The sequence below is a fragment of the Hyperolius riggenbachi genome, chromosome 10 (genome assembly GCF_040937935.1).
Source record: "Hyperolius riggenbachi isolate aHypRig1 chromosome 10, aHypRig1.pri, whole genome shotgun sequence".
Taxonomy (NCBI): Eukaryota; Metazoa; Chordata; class Amphibia; order Anura; family Hyperoliidae; genus Hyperolius; species Hyperolius riggenbachi.
This window is the reverse complement of record NC_090655.1, coordinates 132,054,556-132,075,560: the sequence shown is the minus strand read 5'-3', so window position 1 is coordinate 132,075,560 and position 21,005 is coordinate 132,054,556. Positions and strand designations below refer to the sequence as shown.

Below are 21,005 nucleotides of genomic sequence, written 5' to 3'. Positions count from 1 at the left end.
TCGATCCGCCTCCATAGTGCATCATTAAGGTCAACTTTGACCCTCTACATCACAGTCAGCAGGCACATTGTAGCCAATCAGGCTACACTTCCTCCTGAAGCCCCACCCCCCCCTTATAAAAGGCAGGCAGCGTCAGGCTTTTCACTCACTCGTGTGCCTGCTGTGCAGAGACCTATAGGGAAAGCTTAGTTAGGCTCTTGTAGGCTTGTTAGCTTGCTCCTTGCTGATTCTTATTGCTAAAAAAAAAAAAAAAGCACCCCTCAACAGCTCTTTTGAGAGCTGATCTTTTTCTTGTGATCTATTTTTTTTTGTTTTTTGTGGCCCACTTGCATTATATACAGCCCTGTCAGTCAGTCGCAGCTGACCTTTGGCCCCTTTGTGGTATAATTACTACTGTGCCAGGTGCACATTATAATACCCATCACTGCATATACCTACTACCTGTTGTTCACTTCAGTACACCCACCTACCTACGTGAGCGCACACAGTGTCACTGTGCCTCTCCGGTACCTGTCTGTGTGTGACAGGTGCACATTGTAATACCCATCACTGCATATACCTACCTGTTGTTCACTTCAGTGCACCCACCTACCTACGTGAGCGCACGCAGTGTCACTGTGCCTTTGAATATATGATTTTGTCCATAGACATGGATATAGGTTGGGTTATTCCTTTTGTACTCTGCTTTGTGGTGTTTCGTGTCACTGTGCCTGTCCGGTACCTGTCTGTGTGTGACAGGTGCACATTGTAATACCCATCACTGCATATACCTCAAAAAAGGCGATACCTAAACTTTACCGTGATGTTGAAAGGCAAGTGGTGACACCTCTGGCACACAACGTTAAGTCAAGGGTCGATCTGACCACGAATGCCTGGTCTGCAAAGAACACTCAGGCCTGCCCGAAGACTAAGTTAGTCCCCACACACAGCATCTCTGCCTGCAAGCTGTGTGACTGCCTGCCCCAAGACTAAGTCGCTCCCCACACAGCATCACTGCCCGCAGGCCGGTTGACTGCCTTCTCCACCACCACCACCAACAGGGTCCAGGACTCCAGGTGGATTCCTGAATTTTTAAGGCTGCTATAATAATGTTTCTGGTGTGTGTACATGCCTGCCTAATTTTTCTGGCTGCACTGCAGCTGCAACAACAAAACATAAGACATGTACATGTGCCAATTCCCCTTCGGGGGGGGGGGGGGGGGGGGCACCATTTATCCTTTGTTATAGTACCTTGCCTGGCTCGGACTTATCATCTAATAATCAACTTCTGGCTTATCCCCAACTATGTCTTTCGCCTGTTGCACCAGCACCTCTCATCGGTTTATCAAGCCGTACTCAGCGGTTGCTGCCGGAGGCACCCATCTGTGAATGTCTTGGTATGCTAAACATACATTAAAAAAAACACCTTGCAGTACAATATACAACTATGGCGGTTACTCATATAAATTAAATACATTACATGCGTGACACTGGTAAGAAGTGTCCTGTGAAAGTGGCGTATGTTCTTTCCATTGTCTGTATCAATCTGCAGATTTCCATAGCAACGTGCATATATTGTTCTGTCATATCTGAATGTATATACAACCTTTAAGAGATGAGACATAGAATGTTCCTCAGCTAGAACGTGTTGATGATGTCTGTCAGTACTGTAAACTTCTCTACAAGCACCCACTGCTTCACAGGGAAGAGCAAAAATCATTTTTTTTAAACAGATGGCTTTTTCATCACGCCATAACATACGGAAACATTTCAAATCCGTTTACAGACCGCAAAAGTTTCAAAATTTCATATTTCTTCCCAGCACATAAGAACCAGCAAACTGTGGGAAGAAGTTAAAATGTAGAGGTTTTTCCTGGAAGTGAACTTTTCATTTTAAAGAGATCTACTGTGTCAAAAGTACACACATCCATTTCAGATTTTTTTTCCTTGCTGAATTTTATTTGCTGAGAAAAGTGATAGATCAAGACTCCCTGCAATGCCTTAAAGAGAGTCTGAAGCGATTTAAAATACCTGTTTTTATTCATCATGCCACTTCAGCATTATAAACCAGACTGATTCGCCCCATAGCGCGGCAGAACGAGGTTAATCACCCCGAAATCCCAGAGCAAAATTTGGGGCTCCTTTCTGGTAGAGGCAGAGCTTTGTGCAGTAGCTCTGCTTCAGCTCGTGTCAATCTTCGCGGATCTCCGCCTCCTCCTGCCCCTCTCAGTCTTCTTCCACTGAGTGGAGTGTGGAGAGGCGGAGATCGATGCAACTGGAGGCAGAGCTACAGCGCAAAGCTCTGCCTACCCGGGCAGCAAAATCCACGACCTGGAAAGTAGTGGAATTTCCCCCCGGGATTTTGGGGGAGTTAAAAACCTCATTCTTTCGCGCTGTAACTGTGAATTAGATTGGATTATACTGCTGAAGCGGCCTGATAAATAAAATCATATATTTTAAAACGCTTCAGTCTCTCTTTAATTTCTTCTCAGGTGAAGCGATCTAGCAGAGCATTGCTCAAAGTGTTTGGAATTTTGTGAGGATCCTGCACACCTTAAGGCTACTTTCCCACTGAGACGTTGCGTTTTAGGGGACATTATGGTCGCATAACGTGTCCCTAACGCAAGGCATGGTGGTGTTGAAGTTGGACGTCAGATTGAGCTGCGTTATGCAGCTCTCAAAGCAGCCGCTCCAGGTTAGTGATAGGAAGTCCGGATCTTTTTAAGGATTCGGATCATTTGAATCGGATCATTGAATCATTTTACTAGGGAAGCAGACTGGGTGAAATGACTAGCAGGACAGGACTTTCCCTGCACTGTACATTCTGTAAGTTCCTGTTTCTTCCAGACAGACATCCACTGTGAACCGAATCTTTAATTGTGATGATCCGGATGATTCGACTTACAAAAAAGATCCGGATCAAATGAACGATTCGTTCATGATCCGGACAACACTACAGTCCCATCACGAGTCACACACAGTGCAGTGAATATTAAAGTGAACCTCCGGACTAAAAATCGACTCAGCAGCACTGAAAAGGCCTGGTGTTTCTTTAACAGTTTCACAGCATCAGAACTTTGTTTCTCTTATCCAAGCCTCATTTTTAGCTGCACAGAAGAAAACTGCCCGGGCTTTTTTCCCCTGATGCTGTGCAAAGCATGATGGGATTTCTGATGTTGTTTCTCTCGTTCTGCTGTTTTGGTGCAATTTTTTTTTTTTTTTTACATTTTGAATTTGACATTTGAAGCCTAGCATGTGCAGCAGGGAGGGGTAATCAGGACACAGGACAGATGGAACTGTGTCTCCTGCTCCTTGTCACCTCCTTTCAACCAAAAAGATGGCTGCCCCCATGACAAAGATGGCAGCCCCCATGAATCACAAACATTTGCCTGTTCTTTTAAAACAGGGTGGGTAAAAAATTATATTACTTATCTATTCTAATTAACATAACTAATGTACCTTAATGACAGTATGTTTGTTTAGGCTGAAGTTCCCCTTTAATTAGCCATGTGGCTGGCTGCAGAGGAGGAGGGGAGACCTCCTCCTCCAACATTACTGAGCATGTGCAAACAGTCTAACGTGGCTTAGCCCAGTATAACGTACAGCATGCAGCACTTTGTTTAAACGTGCTGCGTTACTATCTATCGCAACGTGTGCACTGTGAACAGCTCATTGATTTTACAGTGCTGTGAGTTAGGCTGCGTTACTGGCTGCTGTAATGTGGGACTTTAATGTCCCACTGTGAAACCAGCCTAAAGCAAACCTGAAGGTAATTTTATTTTCAGTTATTAGCTTTATTTATAAGTTTGCATCATACTGTCACAGTTGCAGTTTAAAAACTACACTCTGTCTTTTTACACTATAAAAAAAGCAGAAATAATGTCCCTTTGAACTCTCCTGCAGTAAAACCTTATCTCAAGCTGTCTCCCACTGTTTCTTGGCTGTTTAAGTACTTCAGAAATCAGGACTGTATTCGACCCAGAGGGTCGAAGAGCTCAGAGAAGCTGTTTTGCATAGATAACAACTGAAGTTTTTTTTAATTCTTCTATACTGAAAACAATGAGACTATTTTATTTGCTACTAATGTTCTATTTTTTAGCTGTACTACACATACAATTCATTATCTCATAAGGTTTGCTTTAAAGGACCACTATAGCGAAAAAAATAATAATTTATGCTTATAAAATGTACATATGAGCCCAAATAAAATGCACTATTTTTTTACCCTATGTCTCTGTCACTTACAGTGGGTAGTTAAAATCTAACAAATCTGACAAGTTTTTGGAGTAGTCCAACTCCTCATAGAGGATTCTCAGGGTTTTCTTTATTTTCAAAATCTTTTACGTAGGCTAGGCCCACACTTGTCCGCTCAGAATTCAATCCGTTTGTTTTGTTTTTTCCCCCCTCTGTTTTAACTTTTTAAATATGATAGCAGCATACGTTTCCAGTCCGTGGAAATCTATGCCGAGGGGGGGGGGGTGGAATGCTGGTGTGGGTAGCAGCCAGGACGGGGGTAACAGCGAACGGCGGGGAGTGGGGTCGCCCCCCCTCACCCGGGTCCCCGTCCCCTCCAGCTATTTGCGTAAAAAATTTTCAAAATATAAAGTAGGCAGTGAGCTTGGATGCTTACCTTCCTCTCTTGCGTTCCACCACTCGCCGCTTGAGTTCCTGCAATGCCGCCCTCTACAGAGCCGGCCTTTGGGGGTGGCAAGTGGGGCAACCGCCCCAGGCCCCGCACCCTCTGCAGCAGTGGGGAGAGCGGGCATAGTAGTTAAAACTCACGTGTCTTCCTCCGATCCTCACAGCTACCATCTATTTCCTCTCCCGGCATCTGTGTATTGGTAACAGCGTCCCCTGTGGTGACATGCGGTCACGTCATCATAGGGGGCGCTGTTACCAATACACAGATGCTGGGAGAGGAAATAGATGGTAGCTGTGAGGATCGGAGGAAGACACGTGAGTTTTAAATACTCTCCCCACTGCTGCAGGCTGCAGCCACCTTCATATCTAACCTGTACTGCGGGGCACCTACCTATCTAATCTATACTGCAGGCATCTATCTAATCTATACTGCAGGCACCTATCTAATCTATACTGCAGGCACCTTCCTATCTAATCTATACTGCAGGCACCTTCCTATCTAATCTATACTGCAGGCACCTATCTAATCTTTACTGCAGGCACCTTCCTATCTCATCTATACTGCAGGCACCTATCTAATCTATACTGCAGGCACCTATCTATCTAATCTATACTGCAGGCACCTTCCTATCTAATCTATACTGCAGGCACCTATCTATCTAATCTATACTGCAGGCACCTTCCTATCTAATCTATACTGCAGGCACCTTCCTATCTAATCTATACGGCAGGCACCTATCTAATCTATACTGCAGACACCTATCTATCTAATCTATACTGCAGTCACCTTCCTATCTAATCTATACTGCAGGCACCTATCTATCTAATCTATACTGCAGGCACCTTCCTATCTAATCTATACTGCAGGCACCTTCCTATCTAATCTATACTGCAGGCACCTTCCTATCTAATCTATACTGCAGGCTCCTATCTAATATATACTGCGGGGCACCTACCTATCTAATCTATACTGCAGGCACCTATCTAATCTATACTGCAGGCATATATCTAATCTATACTGCAGGCACCTTCCTATCTAATCTATACTGCAGGCACCTATCTAATCTATACTGCAGGCACCTTCCTATCTAATCTATACTGAAGGCACCTATCTAATCTATACTGCAGGCACCTATCTATCTAATTTATACTGCAGGCACCTATCTAATCTATACTGCAGGCACCTTCCTATCTAATCTATACTGAAGGCTGGCATCTATCTAATCTATACTGCAGGCACCTATCTATCTAATTTATACTGCAGGCACCTATCTAATCTATACTGCAGGCACCTACCTATCTAATCTATACTGCAGGTCTTCAGACCTAAACCCTATTGGGCATGTGTGAGGCATCCTCAAATGGATAGTGGACAAGCACAAGAATAAATGAGGATTCCAGTCGCAACCTGTGAAGCTCTACTTAACTCAATGCCAAGAGACTTAAAGTGGACCCAAATTAAAAATACAAGATTTCAGAAATAAAATCTAGTTTCTAAATTATAATGATAAATAGCAGCCTTTTTTCAGCTGCATGATGACACATATAAAATATTTTACATTTATTGGAGGAACCCTTCCCTTCCTTTCATATTGCCGGGATTTTTCAGGCAAACTGGTGGAGGAGATAAAAAACAAAACAAAGGCTGCTACTGATGATGTCACAGGGGAGATGATCTCAGCTGGTGTGAGATTTATAGACGTATAGACGATGCCCCTGTGAGGGAGGGTAGCTGATGACAAACACACCCATGATCTAAAACCTCCTACTAAGCTCAGAAGTAATGGCTGCCACCTGTATAACCCTAGTTATGAAAAGAGAAGGTGAAAAACATGCACTGAAATGCTCATAGGCTTAAAGAGAATCTGTATTGTTAAAATCGCACAAAAGTAAACATACCAGTGCGTTAGGGGACATCTCCTATTACCCTCTGACACAATTTCGCCGCTCCTCGCCGCATTAAAAGTGGTTAAAAAGGGTTTTAAAAAGTTTGTTTATAAACAAACAAAATGGCCACCAAAACAGGAAGTAGGTTGATGTACAGTATGTCCACACATAGAAAATACATTCATACACAAGCAGGCTGTATACACCCTTCCTTTTGAATCTCAAGAGATCATTTGTGTGTTTTTTTCCCCCTGCAGCTATCTTCCACTGAAGTGTCAGGCTGTTTCTTCCTGCAGAGTGCAGACAGCTCTGCCTGTATGTAATTCCTCAGTATGTGAAAGCCCAGCCAGCTCAGAGGAGGATTTATCCAGCTTGTAAAAGATAAGAGAGAAGAGAGAAGCTGCCGTAATCTAAATAATACACAGGCAGTGTGCAGAGAGGGGCCTGGCGGGGGGAGATGCATCACATAACCACAACACTGAAGAACTTGGCAGCCTTCCAGACACAGGCTGACAAGTCTGACAAGAGAGAGATAAGTTGATTTATTACAGAGATGGTGATAGTAGAACGTGCTGCAGTAAGCCAGAACACCTTAGAATAGCTTTTGGAACTTGTAGGATGATAAAAAACAGGATGCAATTTTTGTTACGGAGTCTCTATAACCACTTTACCCCCAGCGGTACGAATTTCTCCGCCCCTTTTTTCCTTCCTAAAAAACCAGGGACGGAGAAATCCGTACCTTCCGCGCTACCGCCGCTGTCCGCGCTCCCGCCGCTCGTGCGCGCGCACCCGCCGCTCGTGCACGCCGCCGCCCGCTCGCCCGGAGATCAATGAACAGGAAAATCCATTCCCGTTCATTGATCTAGCCCCCGCAATGATCTGCTGCTTCTTTCAGAAACAGCGAGATCATTGTGCGTCTCCCAGCCTCCTACTGCTTCCTGTAAGCGTCCTTCCGGACGCTTACAGGTCGCATGTAAACAAACACTCTGTGGCCATCTTGTGGCCAAATAGTAAACTACACCCTAAAAGCATTTTACATATACAAACATTACATTTACACAATAAATTAACTCATTACCTCCCACACTCCCCAATTTTTATTTTTTTTTGTAATTATAAAAAAAAAAAAAAATACAATAAAAAAAAAACATAAATAGTTACCTTAGGGACTGAACTTTTTAAATATTTATATCAGGAGGGTACAACACTGTTACTTTATAAACTATGGGCTTGTAATTAGGGATGGATGCAAAACTGAAAAAAATGCACCTTTATTTCCAAATAAAATATTGTCGCCAAACATTGTGATAGGGACATAATTTAAATGGTTTTATAACCGGGACAAATGGGTTAATACATTTCATGGGTTTTAATTACAGTAGCATGCTTTATTTAAAAACTATAATGGCCGAAAACTGAAAAATAATAATTTTTTCCCACATTTTTTCCTATTTCCCCATTAAAACACATTTAGAATAAAATAATTCTTGGCATAATGTCCCACCTAAAGAAAGCCTAATTGGTGGCGAAAAAAACAAGATATAGTTCTTTTCATTGGGATAAGTAATAATAAAGTTATAGACGAATGAATGGAAGGAGCGCTGAAAGGTGAAAATTGCTCTGGTGGTCAGGGGGTAAAACCCCTCAGTGGTGAAGTGGTTAAAGGAGTGTTTATTTATCTTTGTATGTGTCAGAGTAGTGCAACTAAATATTTTGAATTAAAAAAATGTTTGGTTTGGGTCCGCTTTAAGGCAGTGCTGAAAAATAATGGTGGGCACGCACAATATGGACACTTTTGGCAGAATTTTAACATTCATCACTTAGGGGTGTACTCACTTCTGCCAGCAATTTAGACATTAATGGCTGTGTTTTGCGTAATTTTTATGGGACATCAAATTCATACAAGATTTTACACTGACTACTTTACTTTGTATCAAAATGTCATATCTTCAGTCTTGTCCCATGAAAAGATAAAATACAATATTTACAAAAATGTGAGCGGTGTACTCACTTATGTGAGATACTGTACCTATATCAAGGAGGTGCCGCAGATGGGAACCTCACAAGCATGACGGGAATACACATGTCGATAATATGAGTAAAAACAGCTCAAGAAAATGTGTCAGGAAGATGTTGCCTTAAGATTGGAGAACTGAAATGTTACCTTTAGATACGATTTAAATGCGAGTCCATCCAAAAGGCTAATCTCAGTAGTAAGTTTATAGCAGTAGGGTGGATTAAGCATTGGCTTCTTATATATTCTATGAATTGTCGTGATGACATCACATGTCTGCCTGGCTTCCTGAGATGTTACAAATGCATTTAAGTCCCTCTACTGAATCCTCTTTGCTATTAGAGTGTCTGCTGATCTCTATACAATTGGCAGACAGCTGAACTTTACATTACTTTTCACCTTTAGCTACAGTATTAAAGTAGCCCCAAACTATCGTAAGAATTGTGGCTTGTGGCCAGTTCTTTGGTGGTACCATGCGACGGGACTCTAGAGGGAGAACAAAACTTCTCTTGTTCTGAAACACAAACAATGTTATAAATATGGATAGTTTTTCTTTTTGGTAATGTCTTGTACTGGCTGTGGTTTCAAAAAAAGAAATCTTTGACACTTCCTAGAAGTTTAGTAACATATGGTTTAAATTGTCGCTGTATTTACATAATTATAAGATGTGGAATGTTGGTGAAAGGTAGATAGGTACTCTGACGCTCTCTCCTGGCCTGAATACTATCTGTATTACTGGTGTAGGAAAATGAAGCTGTAGACAACAGATGGATTATAGCCTCACTGTCTCCTTGCTTATATTTTCTAATGGACGTTACAAGTGTCTGAAAATATTCACATATGGAGGAGCATATATACACATGGTGGAACATATCATGAGCAACGCGTCTAAGACTGATGACTATAAGCAATGCAGATAGTGTGATGCTGAAATGATCGAAACATTCATATAACTCCCTGAAGAAAACAAAATTGCCCTGCTGGAACATGTATTTCAGCCTCTTCATTAGTATTTCCTACTTGGCAGAATGACCACCATTCTTCAGAATTAGAAAGCTAGTCTCTTTGCATTTATAAATTTGTCTAACTTAAAGCAGAGTTGCAGGCTTTTAACGAACTAACCCAGCCCGCCCGAAACCCCCCCCCCCCCCCCCAACCCCTTCCTAGTCTCCTAAATAAGCCATTACGGGTATTCATTTTGAAGGATATTTGACTGCCGTGTACTTTTCTTTAGAGTAGTCGACCAGGCTCTTTTTCTGCATCTACAAAGGAGTCTGGCAGTCTAGGTTGCATCCAAATACTTTTAATTCACCCCTGATAAATTTGGATCTACAGTTCGCAACTAGAGCGTTCAGCACAGGCTGCCAGCAAGTTAAAAGTTACATCTCCTAAACCTAGCTAATTTGTCCATGGTGCTGAAAATGATTCCCCTTTCCTGCATCACTGCACCCAAAATCTAGCATCTCCCCCTCCCCCCACCTTCCCCAGTGTAATCTCTCACCCAAATTTACCTGTGGATCAATTTGCTCATACTAATACCCAAATCTAGCGTAACAACCCTTAGCTCAGGGGCATAACCCCCCACCCCCCACACACACTCACCCAAGCAACATTATCATAGGGCCCCCTGCATTCCTATACCCCACGCATAGTGGCTAGTAAAAATCCAAGAGTAGCACAGGGACCTGTGTAATATTTACCTGCTCAGCACTACGTCAGATCTCCTCTCTCTCTCGGCAGCCACTTACTCTATGCTGCATACCCAGCTCCCGATCACATGACAAGCCTGAGGATGGCAGCATATAGCTTACGACTGCAAGAGGTGATCCAACGCAGCATGGAGCAAATATTAAACGTAGTTAAAGTAGCATTCTGCAAGGCGGGAGGAAGGAAAAGCAGGCCCCCATAGCCCCTGGGAATGGATCACATGGCTATTATTGACGCCAGTGCCTAATGCTGTTTTTTATATGTATTATTGTATTTGGATTAATGCTGTTTTTATATGTCTTATTGTATTGGGTTATTTTCTATGTTTATTTTTGTAGGCTGATTGGAGAGGAGCCATAATGATTTTATATATATATATATCAGGATACCCACTTACTTTTATTATCTTAGCCTAGGGTCTAGGCTATAATATCAAGCAGCAGAACTTAATGTGATGACCTGTGATGTTCCTGCTCACTTCTAAAGAGTGATAAAATATTCCACAGTGATTCAGCTTGCCAGCCGTAAACATGCAACTGCTCAATTTAAAGAGACACTGTAGAAAAAAAAAAGCACTCCCTAAGGATACTTGCCTCAGGAGGGGGAAACCTCTGGATCCTAATGAGGCTTCTTCTGTCCTCCTTTCTCCTTCCATTCCAGCGCTGGCTCTTCTGAAACCACAGCCGACAATCCTTTCAGCTGTGGCGCATGCGCAGTAGTGCATGCAGTATTTACCTTCCTCAGCTCAAGCGCAGGCACAGTAGCTGCTTTTCTTTCGGGCCTGCGCAGTAGAGCAGACCTAATCGGGCTTTGCTATTTCCACCCGAGCCTGAACGGTAAGCAGCTACTGCACCTGCCTTGGATGGCGGCAGGTAAATATCTACCTCCCTGGCGTTTGGGGGTTCAAGGCCTGCAGCGGAGGGACAAAGATGACGGGGGAAGCCTCATTAGGATCCAGAGGCTTTCCCCTTACAAAGTAAGTATCCTGCAGGTTGGGTTTTGTAATTACAGATTTTCTTTAACAATGTAAATCAGGGTTAAGGAAAGATTTTACAGTGGGTAAACTGACTAAATCATTTCTAAATTTACAATGAAAAACTAAACAGGTGCCCCTTGTGCTTCAGCTGCCCAAGGCACGGGCCTTTATGGTCTTTCCAGAAATCCGGCCCTGCATGCAAGTTCAGTGCAACATGTCATTGTTTGTTCCATAACTGACATTTTACCAGGAGCAATGCTGTCTAAAATGACACTGAAGGGGAATAAACGTATGATGTAACGATTTCTATGTGTAGTATTGATAATGAATAGAACATTAGTAGCAAAGAAAATAATCTCATATTTTATTTTTTAGATATATAGCTTTTCATAACATTGCATAATTCTCTAATATTTGCAAATACTAGCCATACTCTGTATTTTAAGCTATAACACAAGCAGAGCTAATGACCCTTTCAACTTCCCAGGAGTAAAAATCTTATCTAAAGCTAGCCATACACTAGGCCGATTCCCGCCAGATCGACAGCAGATTCGATCACTGGGTTTTGAATCTGCTGTCACATCGTTCCCGCTACACGCCGAATTTCGATCTATCCCGTCCGATCCCGTCGATCGCTCCGTGCGGAAAATTACCATCGATCGCCCGCGGGTAGGGAGCACGTCGCTAGCGGCGTTCGAGTGCCCGATGACCGACGCAATAGAGCCCACATACATTGCCTGCTCCGCCTGCGCGACTGCCCCCGGTCACCGCTGTTCGTCTCCGCTCTGGTCTCCGGCATGCTTCACTTCTTCTAGCCTGGCAGGAAGTTTAAACAGTAGAGGGCACTCTACTGTTTAACCACTTGCCGACCGCGCACTCATACCGCGCGTCGGCAAAGTGGCAGCTGCAGGACCAGCGACGCAGTTCTGCGTCGCCGGCTGCGGGCTAATTAATCAGGAAGCAGCCGCTCGCACGAGCGGCTGCTTCCTGTCAATTCACGGCGGGGGGCTCCGTGAATAGCCTGCGGGCCGCCGATCGCGGCTCGCAGGCTAAATGTAAACACAAGCGGAAATAATCCGCTTTGTTTACATTCGTAAAACGCTGCTAACAGTAGCAGCGTTGTACCAAATCAGCGATCCTCGGCCAATCAGCGGCCGGGGATCGCTGTCACATGACAGGCAGGAGCCTGTTAGAGGCTGCACAGGACAGATCCGTTCCTGTGCAGCCTCGGATCTCTGGGTAAGGGAGGGAGGAGAGGGAGGGGGGGAATTTCGCCGCGGAGGGGGGCTTTGAGGTGCCCCCCCCGCAACACCCAGGCAGGCAGGAGCGATCAGACCCCCCCAGCACATCATCCCCCTAGTGGGGAAAAAAGGGGGGCGATCTGGTCGCTCTGCCTGCACCCTGATCTGTGCTGGGGGCTGCACAGCCCTCCCAGCACAGATCAGCTAAAACAGCGCTGGTCCTTAAGGGGGGTAAAGGGTGGGTCCTCAAGTGGTTAAACTTCCTGCCGGGCAGGAAGAAGTGAAGCATGCCGGAGACCAGAGCGGAGACGAAGCAGCGGTGACCGGGGGCAGTCGCGCCGGCGGAGCAGGTAATGTATGCGGGCGGGCGGCGGCAGCACCACCACAGATTGTGAACGGTTTCAGGCTGAAATCGGTTCACAATCTGTTTGCAGTAAAGGTAGCCATAGGATCCCTCTCTGATCAGATTCGATCAGAGAGGGATCTATCTGTTGGTCGAATCTGATGGCAAATCGACCAGTGTATGGCTACCTTTTACCTTTAGTTTCTGACTGTTTCTTTGATGTATAAATGCTCCAGAAAGCAACTGTTGTGGAGCTCAGATAAGCTCTTTTGTATAGATAACAACTGAAGTTTCTTCCTGTACTGGAAACAATATCTGTACTGCTAATGTTCTATTTCTTAGCTGTACTACACATTCAATTCATTATATCATAAGTTTATTTTCACTTCAGATTCCCTTTAAAGTGTAACTGTTGGGCATAAAAACTAAAATCAATTCTTTATTTTTATCTGGTAAACAAGTAATAAGGATGTTAACCATGCAATCCAAAAGTTAAAATCTCTTTTACTTTTCTTGTTTATAAATGATCATTCCCCAGTTTACCTGACTCTTATTTGGCACATTGCAGCAAAAAAGGAAATTGCAGGGCATGCTGGGTGTCCTTTTTTGCTTCTGTACATTAGTTAAGTCTCAGGGGAAATAAATAAGCAAAAAAAGACAACCCAGCATGCCCTGCAACTTCCTTTGTGCGGCAGTGTACCAATTAAGAGTCAGGTAAACTGGGGAATGATCATTTATAAACAAGAAAAGTAATAGAGATTTTAACTTTTGGATTGCCTGGTTAGCATCCTCATTACTTGTTTACCAGATAAAAGTAAAGAATTGATTTTATGCCCAACAGTTACACTTTAACACTCCTTCCTCTGGCAGACCAGCATGTTACTAAACGAGGCAGTTTTATTTACACATATACTATCTAAATCTTGGGGTGCCACAACATAGTGGCTGTTTGCCTGTCTACCATCTCAGCAAGCTTTGCTTGATTTTGTTACCATTGCTATGCTGCTGTGTCATAGCAACATAATAGCTGTTCACCACAAGGACAGCAGGAGGGCAATATGAGCAGCAGAAATCATGGACCACACATGGTAATAATACATGGGACACATTGTACTTTATAGTAATTGAAAGTAACATCCTTTAGCTTCAGATCTAGTGTGTATTACATGCCATGACAAGGTAAATTACATTTAAATATGATGTTGAATACAAAATCAACCTAAAATAAAGTAAAAATGTTAATGAACAAATTGTATGTCCATTTCATACTTAGAGAAGACAAACAAAATTTGGCTTGTAAAAAATATAAATGAGTTTATAACGTATATGTAATGAATGACCCTCCAAGAGACCTTCTGACTCACATCATAGTCCTAATGCAATACTGAAGCCACGAGTAATGCGGATGTAGAACCAGTATTCAAAAGCAGTTAAAGAGAAACTCCAACCAAGAAATGAACTTTATCCCAATCAGTAGCTGATTCCCCCTTTTACATGAGAAATATATTGCTTTTCACAACCAGACCATCAAGGGGCGCTGTATGACTGATTTTGTGCTGAAACCCCTCCCACAAGAAGCTCTGGGACTGCGGTACTTTTGGCAGTTTGTTACAATGTAACAAGGTTCACAGACAGGAATTAGCTGTTTACAGCTGTCTCTAACAGCCAAAACAGCTAGCAGCAGCTACATAACCTGTCCACAGTAAAAATGTCACCATGTAATAAATGTCAGAATGTAAATCGGGGAGAGGAAAGATTTTACAATGAGCAAACACTGACTAAATCATTTATACATAATTATTGTAAAAATGAAGCACTTTTTGTATTGCATTATTTTCACTGGAGTTCCTCTTTAAAGCCCAAATTCAGTTGGAAAATTGTGTGTGTGTGTGTGTGTGTGTGTGTGTGTGTGTGTGTGTGTGTGTGTGTGTGTGTGTGTGTGTGTGTGTGTGTGTGTGTGTGTGTGTCTGTGTGTGTGTGTGATCCACAATGCAGCTATCTCAGAACCACAATCCCAACACTTCCATTGGAGTTATAAAATATTACCGTACACACGTTCAGCTTCCGTCACCTGGCAGGAATCAGGGATCAATTCCTCAGACGACAGCATGTGACTGAATACTGTGTAAAATTATCTCTACCCTGCATTTGCTGATATAAAGGAGGGCAGACGGAGACAAATGGTGTACGACAGAGCAGCTTACCGCAGGCAGGAACAGCAAGAACAATGCCGTTGGGCCTGCTTGGGTATCGCTAACGCTCCATCATGCTGGATGCATAAGTGCCGTTGAAAGGCCACTGTATGCTGGCTAGATGACTAGATGCACAAATGATCCTAACCCGAGGCAGTCGTTATCAGCCGCTCCAGAACAGTGTTATCGAATGTGTTTACTTAACTCAAGGCTTTAAACTGGTAATCCAAAAACTTAAAATGGAGGCACAAAAATGCATTATACCTCTGATATTGATTTTGCTAGTACTGCAGCATACAGCTGTTTATACTTAACAACTTCCAATTACTTTGCAGAAATAGCTCAGAAGAGGGTAGTTCTTGTTCAGTGTTACAGATGTTATTAGAACTTCAACTAAAGGATAATGATGAGCCAATTTAACCCCATAGAGGCAGTAGTGAAAGTTTCGGTCAGGTTACTGAAGTAGAGACCAACACAGCTTGTGTACTATTACTTTACGCACAGTGTAAGAGCTTATACTATGGCTACGCCTACTGCAGTTGGCATGCCTGCATCATAAAATACATTTTGAAAGTATGTTGTGCTACCTCCTCCCATAACTATTGCAAAACTGGTGTAACTGTATAAAAATGCTGGCAAATATCTTTATTTTGAGGATTTCTCATTGCATTGTGAAGACCTTGTTTTCCAGTGCAGTAGAGCTGTGGTGCTGTCTGAGAGAGAGGTGTGACCAGCTTGACACTAACCCTCATCCTCTCTGCAGGTGTCAGTGGAGATGGTGGTGGTGTGGAGTTAGAGCATCTGTATTTGTATATGTACAGTAGTTGGCCAAGTAAAACCGTGTGATGGCTGGAACACTACAAGGAGCAGTGGTGGTTACATGCCTGCTACTGTATTCTTCAAATTAAAGGTATGTGGCATCATTTTTGTACATTTAAACCTATGTTGCTATTGTTGTGAAATTAAATTGGGGACATTACATTAATAACAATTTGTTCCCGGACAGCTTTAGCTAAAAAATTATTGACAGTTTTTGGAAGATTTTTTACGAGTGATTATTGATAGTTTCTTCCTTATAGCCCTATTATAGCATAGCATAGTGTCCTCCAGTAGTGTGAAAAATATTGTACCCAAACCCTACTAACAACAATATATCTGTAAACACACTTGTCTTTTGTAATCCAATACTATGATACATGAATCAGCTCCACAAATGCCAAAATCATCTGGGACAAAATGAAGCCTGATAATCATCCAGGGAGACCGCACTAAGGAAAGGACTAACCAGGCTTCATTTTATCCTCAATGAGTTTGGTCCTTGATCAATTTACAGGATCTGTTGTACCTTTTTACTCTTGAAAATAATATTTTATATGGTCAATGAAGAATATCATTTGTGTAAAGATTTGTATTTATAAAGAAAAAAGATTTGCTGCAAGAGTGTAATGATCGCTGCTGCAGCAGCTATTGCTGGAAGTAGTGCTGCAGCTCAGGCAGTTCTGATGTCTTTCCATGCAAGCTGCATAGCCTTGTCTGTCTTTCCCTGCTGTCAGCTTGTGACTGATTATCATTCACCTGTGTGGGAATCTGCATGTCTGCTCCCATTGGATGACCTCAGTATAAAGATCTGCTTCCTGCAGGGTTTCCTTGGGTTTTCATAGCTTCAGCCTAAGCCTGTCTTGCTGTCGCTTTAGCCCCCGATCGTGTTTCTTGTTATAAAGATACTTTGCTGGTCTTTGCATCATATATTGGTTCATTGCCAATATATATGCATACCAGCACGTTTATTATTTTCCTTGTATTTGTGTTACGTGATACATCAGTGTCGCTGATGTATACGTACACGAACTGTTTATATCCTGTGTGCAGTTAGTCAGCTTTCCAGCACGTTTTGGTAGGTTGCGCGTACCGTGACCACCCGTGCTGAGGTAGTTACCCTGCTCCTGGTTCTGTTTGTGGATTGCGTTCATCTCTGCGAAGAGATAACGAATCCTTCTGAATCCTGTCCTGTTACCGTTTGTGGATTGCGTTCATCTCTGCGAAGAGATAACGAATCCTTCTGAATCCTGTTCTGTTACTGTTTGTGGATTGCGTTCATCTCTGCGAAGAGATAGCGAATCCTTCTGAGTCCTGTTCCCTGTGTTACTCCATTCCTAGTCAGCGTTCCTGCTTATGTCATATATCGGTTCATTGCCGATATATACATATGTTAGTCAGACGTAACAAATAGTTTCATTGATAGCTGTAATTGTAATACGCTAGGAAAACATACTTATTGTATATTTATCTGTGTTACGTTCTTCTATCTCAATCCTGCTATTTCCTGACCATCCTGTCCTGTCTTTGTGAGGCACGCCATCACCGCAACGCATTGGCTGCCTCATTCCAGTCTGTCTGGTTTTTGGACGCTTGCTGTCGCTAAGTAGCCGCTAGCTAGCAAGCGTTCATTCTGTCTACCTGTCCTGATCTCCTCAGTTCTGGTTTATGTGCTCAGCGCTACTTTGCGCTGAGACGTTATAACGAAAGCATTGTTTGTGGCTGTCAGATCTGCACCGGCTCTGTGCGCCACAATCTCCTATTGGAGTCAGTCCTCCCCTCCACTATACTAGGGATAGCCTGTTTCCTGGTGCTAGTGTGTGTACCTCCTCCACGCCAGCTCATGCGTTGCATGCTGACTGTGGAGAATACACCACCAAGCCTTACATTATGAAAACCCCATTACCAATCCCCATTGTGGGGGGGATTCCCAGAAAGTATGACACTGTTAATTATGGTTCCTGTTCCTTTAAGAAATTTGAAGAACTTAGCTCTGAAACAGAAAATGAGTTTTTCTCTGAATGTGCCAGGTTCCTGACCAATCCTGATCTCCAAGCGACTCCTGTTTCAACCTGGGCACTCCAACTAAGTTATATTTTGTTTAAAGGGGAATTATTCCAGTGGGCATTTGATGTTCTCAATCATTCCGATTTGAAAGATAGACCGCTGGAATTTCTAGCGTTTGTGATCCATAACTGGTTGCGCATAGATCCATTGCCTTTTCCTCTTAATGAACTCCTGGCAGCAGGCCAATCAGCTGCTCCTTCAATTGCTTGCAAGAATGAGCAGCAAGCAGAAAGTGTTACTGATAATTTTCCTGCAGCTTTGAATAAATCACCAAAACCCGCAAGGTCAAAGGCAAAACGCAAACGTTCTAAGAAACGTGTCCAATCTGCAGAATCGTTATCCTTAGCGACTGAGACCTATAATGAGATTCTGCCATTAACAGATAATGAAATGCAATTGTCTTTCAGGGGAGTTAAATGGACTTATGAAACTACTAATGAACTTTCCTCCCTGGCTAGGGAAAATAAAGATTTTTGTTTAAAAGAATTATCTGAGTATGATTATGATGAGATATTACAGAGTATTGAACAAATCAACTTATTTGTGAACCAAGGGAAGTTTGCATACACTACAGTTCAACACTTGCTACAGGTATTGGAGATTCTTAAGAATAAGGAATCTGCCAATCACCTGCTAATTAACCCTATACATGTGCCTGCCACAATCATATCTGCAGACTGTGATCAGCCTAAATGTTTCGCTGTTAAGTATGCATGGGATCCTCCATTCGAGAGGGGAGAGATGGAAGCCCTGGTCTGTGAATGGAAGAATGATTCAAGTTCATTTTGTCAATTTTACAGTGCAAAAAGTGAAATGGTATTGAACGCATGCATTAAGTCAGCCTATAACCTAATAGAGGCTGGTGTGTGTAGGTATGACTGTGTGGCTCCCTTGATTGATGTGTGGGAACTGATTTTGGATGATTTTTATGTGACTCCGAATTCGCAAATTTGGCGTTCTGACCCGCCTGCTTCAGCACCTTTGGCTGATTCAGCAGGTGATTCGGAGCTCTTTTTGTGTGAAATTGAAGTTCCTGCAATTCCACCTTGTACCATGGATAACTCAGTGTTACTTCCCAGTAAAACAGAAGCCACTGATACATTCTTAACCTTGCCCTGCGCAAATTTCTCAGCAGAGAATCCAGAGGTCCTGCTGACTTCCGAGTCCAGCCTAGCCAGTACTCATGACTCTTTGTTTAGTGAAACAGACACCAGAAAAATCTTGCCTGTCTCTGCAAACACTTCTGCAGAAATTACCTGTGTTAATAAAGTTCAACTCCTGTCTGATCCAGCAGATGCCAATAGATGCACTACATCAGTTTCCGAGTCCCAGCAATCCTGTCTAGTAAACTCAGAACCCCAGCATCTGAATTTTCCAATTTTACAAATGAATGGTGATTCAGATGCGCAAACATTGTGTCTTGATCTTCCTGTTTCTACACCTCGCTCTAGTTTCGTGAATAGCTCAGAGCATCTGCTATGTGAACCTGAAATCGCAGAATTATTACCTTGTTCAGAAAATTTTCCAATAAATTTGCCCTGTACCATGAATTGTGCAGTAGATCTCTCCAATGAAACTCAGGTCACAGAATCATTATGCTGTCCAGCAGGTGCTTCCATGGTTTTGCCCTGCAATATGGACTGTTCAGTGATCCTGTCCAGTGAAGCTGTGGTCGCAGAGTCTTATGCTTCACCCAGTACTTTGGATACTTTAAACCCTCTAGCAGAGGAGGCTGAAGCACTGCTTACCTCAGTTGGTGTTGCAGTAATATTCACTTGTCTAGCAGCTGTTTTGGAATTACAGTCTGCTCTAATAAAACTTGATGAATTTCTGCCCAGCAAAGCAGAAGCCATTGAAATATTGTCCTCGTCAGCAAGTGTGTCAGATACCTTGCCCTGTACACAGTCTGATTTAACCAATGTTGAGTCCCTCTCCAGTGTTGTAACAGCCGAGGAACTCCAGCCCTGTCCTCTGAATGTTTCAGAAGTCTTGCCCTGTAACATGGATAATTCTGATTCTCTGGTCAAAATAATAGAAATCTCAGAATTTCAGTCCGGTCTGATGAGTGTTCCTGAAACCCAGCCCTGTATCCTGAAAGATTCTGGTTCTCTGGCCGCTGTGGCAGAGGTTCCAGAGTCCCCTTCCTGTCCAGGGAATTCCTCAGTTTTGCCTAGTCCAGTGGGGGCTGCTGCAATACTGACTTGTTCTGCAGCGCCTCATGAGCTCCAATCCAGTGTATTAAATGAGTCTCTGCCCAGTCCAGAGGTAGTTGTGGAGTCCCTATCTGGTTCAGTGCATACATCAGAAGATTTGTCCTGTCTTGTTAGTGCCCCTGAATCTGATTTGTTACTGACTTTGCTGGAATCAGCGACATCTAAGTCTGATCCAGCATTCTCGTGTAAAAGTCCAGTAGTTGCGAAGTTTAGTCATGATGATTTTTTTTTGGCCAGTCCTGGTTTTGGTCCTGTCTTGGCTGACCCTGAGGCTCACAGTTCCTTGACATGCCCAGAGGTTTCTCTTGTGCCGGTGTGCCCAGATGTTCTTTGTGTGCCAGAATGCCCAAGTGTGTCTAAGGTGTTAGCGTGCTCTGATGCTTCCTTAGTGGGAACACGTTCTGATGTTGCCAGTCTGCCTGCATGCCCAGAGATGGTTCTGGTCCCTGAAAGCCCTGATATTGATGTTTGTCCTTGTGGCCCTGACTCGGGAATTGCCCTAGGTTCCATAGGGGTTCTTGATAGTTCTCCATGTGAGCCTAAGGGGCATTCTGACCTATGGGGATCTCTTTGGAGCTTCAAGGTGTTCTGGGAGGTCTCTGAGAAAACTTGTCCTGGTGCCTTGGACTGGTTCAACAGTGGGTTTTGTCTTGGTAAAGACAGTACCGGTGGGCATTGCAAAGGCTTTGGCGTTTCTGAACGGTTCCTGGAAGGCGGTGGGTATCGCTCAGGGAATTTCGGAGGGCTTTCTTCTGGAAATCATGGTTCTGATGGGTGTCACACTGGGGCTTGTAGTACTGATGGGCATGGTTCTGTAGGTTCTGGTTCTGATGGGTCCAGTCTTGTGGGGACTGATTCTGGAATTCGGTCTTGCCGGGCTGTCCCGGTCATCATGAATTATCAGTCAGACTGTTTTGTTGGAAATTTCG

General features: G+C 43.3%; 1 protein-coding gene across 9 annotated transcripts in view; it reads left to right on the top strand.

Annotated features, from left to right (window-relative positions):
• The window catches only part of LOC137536102 (cGMP-dependent protein kinase 2-like), an 843,621-nt gene that overhangs the window by 376,533 nt on the left and 446,083 nt on the right, over positions 1–21,005 (top strand). For all 9 annotated transcript variants that reach the window (XM_068258139.1, XM_068258141.1, XM_068258140.1 and 6 more), the window contains one exon: positions 15,744–15,890. The gene's annotated coding sequence lies outside the window, so the exon portion shown is untranslated. The remainder of the gene's footprint in view (positions 1–15,743; positions 15,891–21,005) is intronic.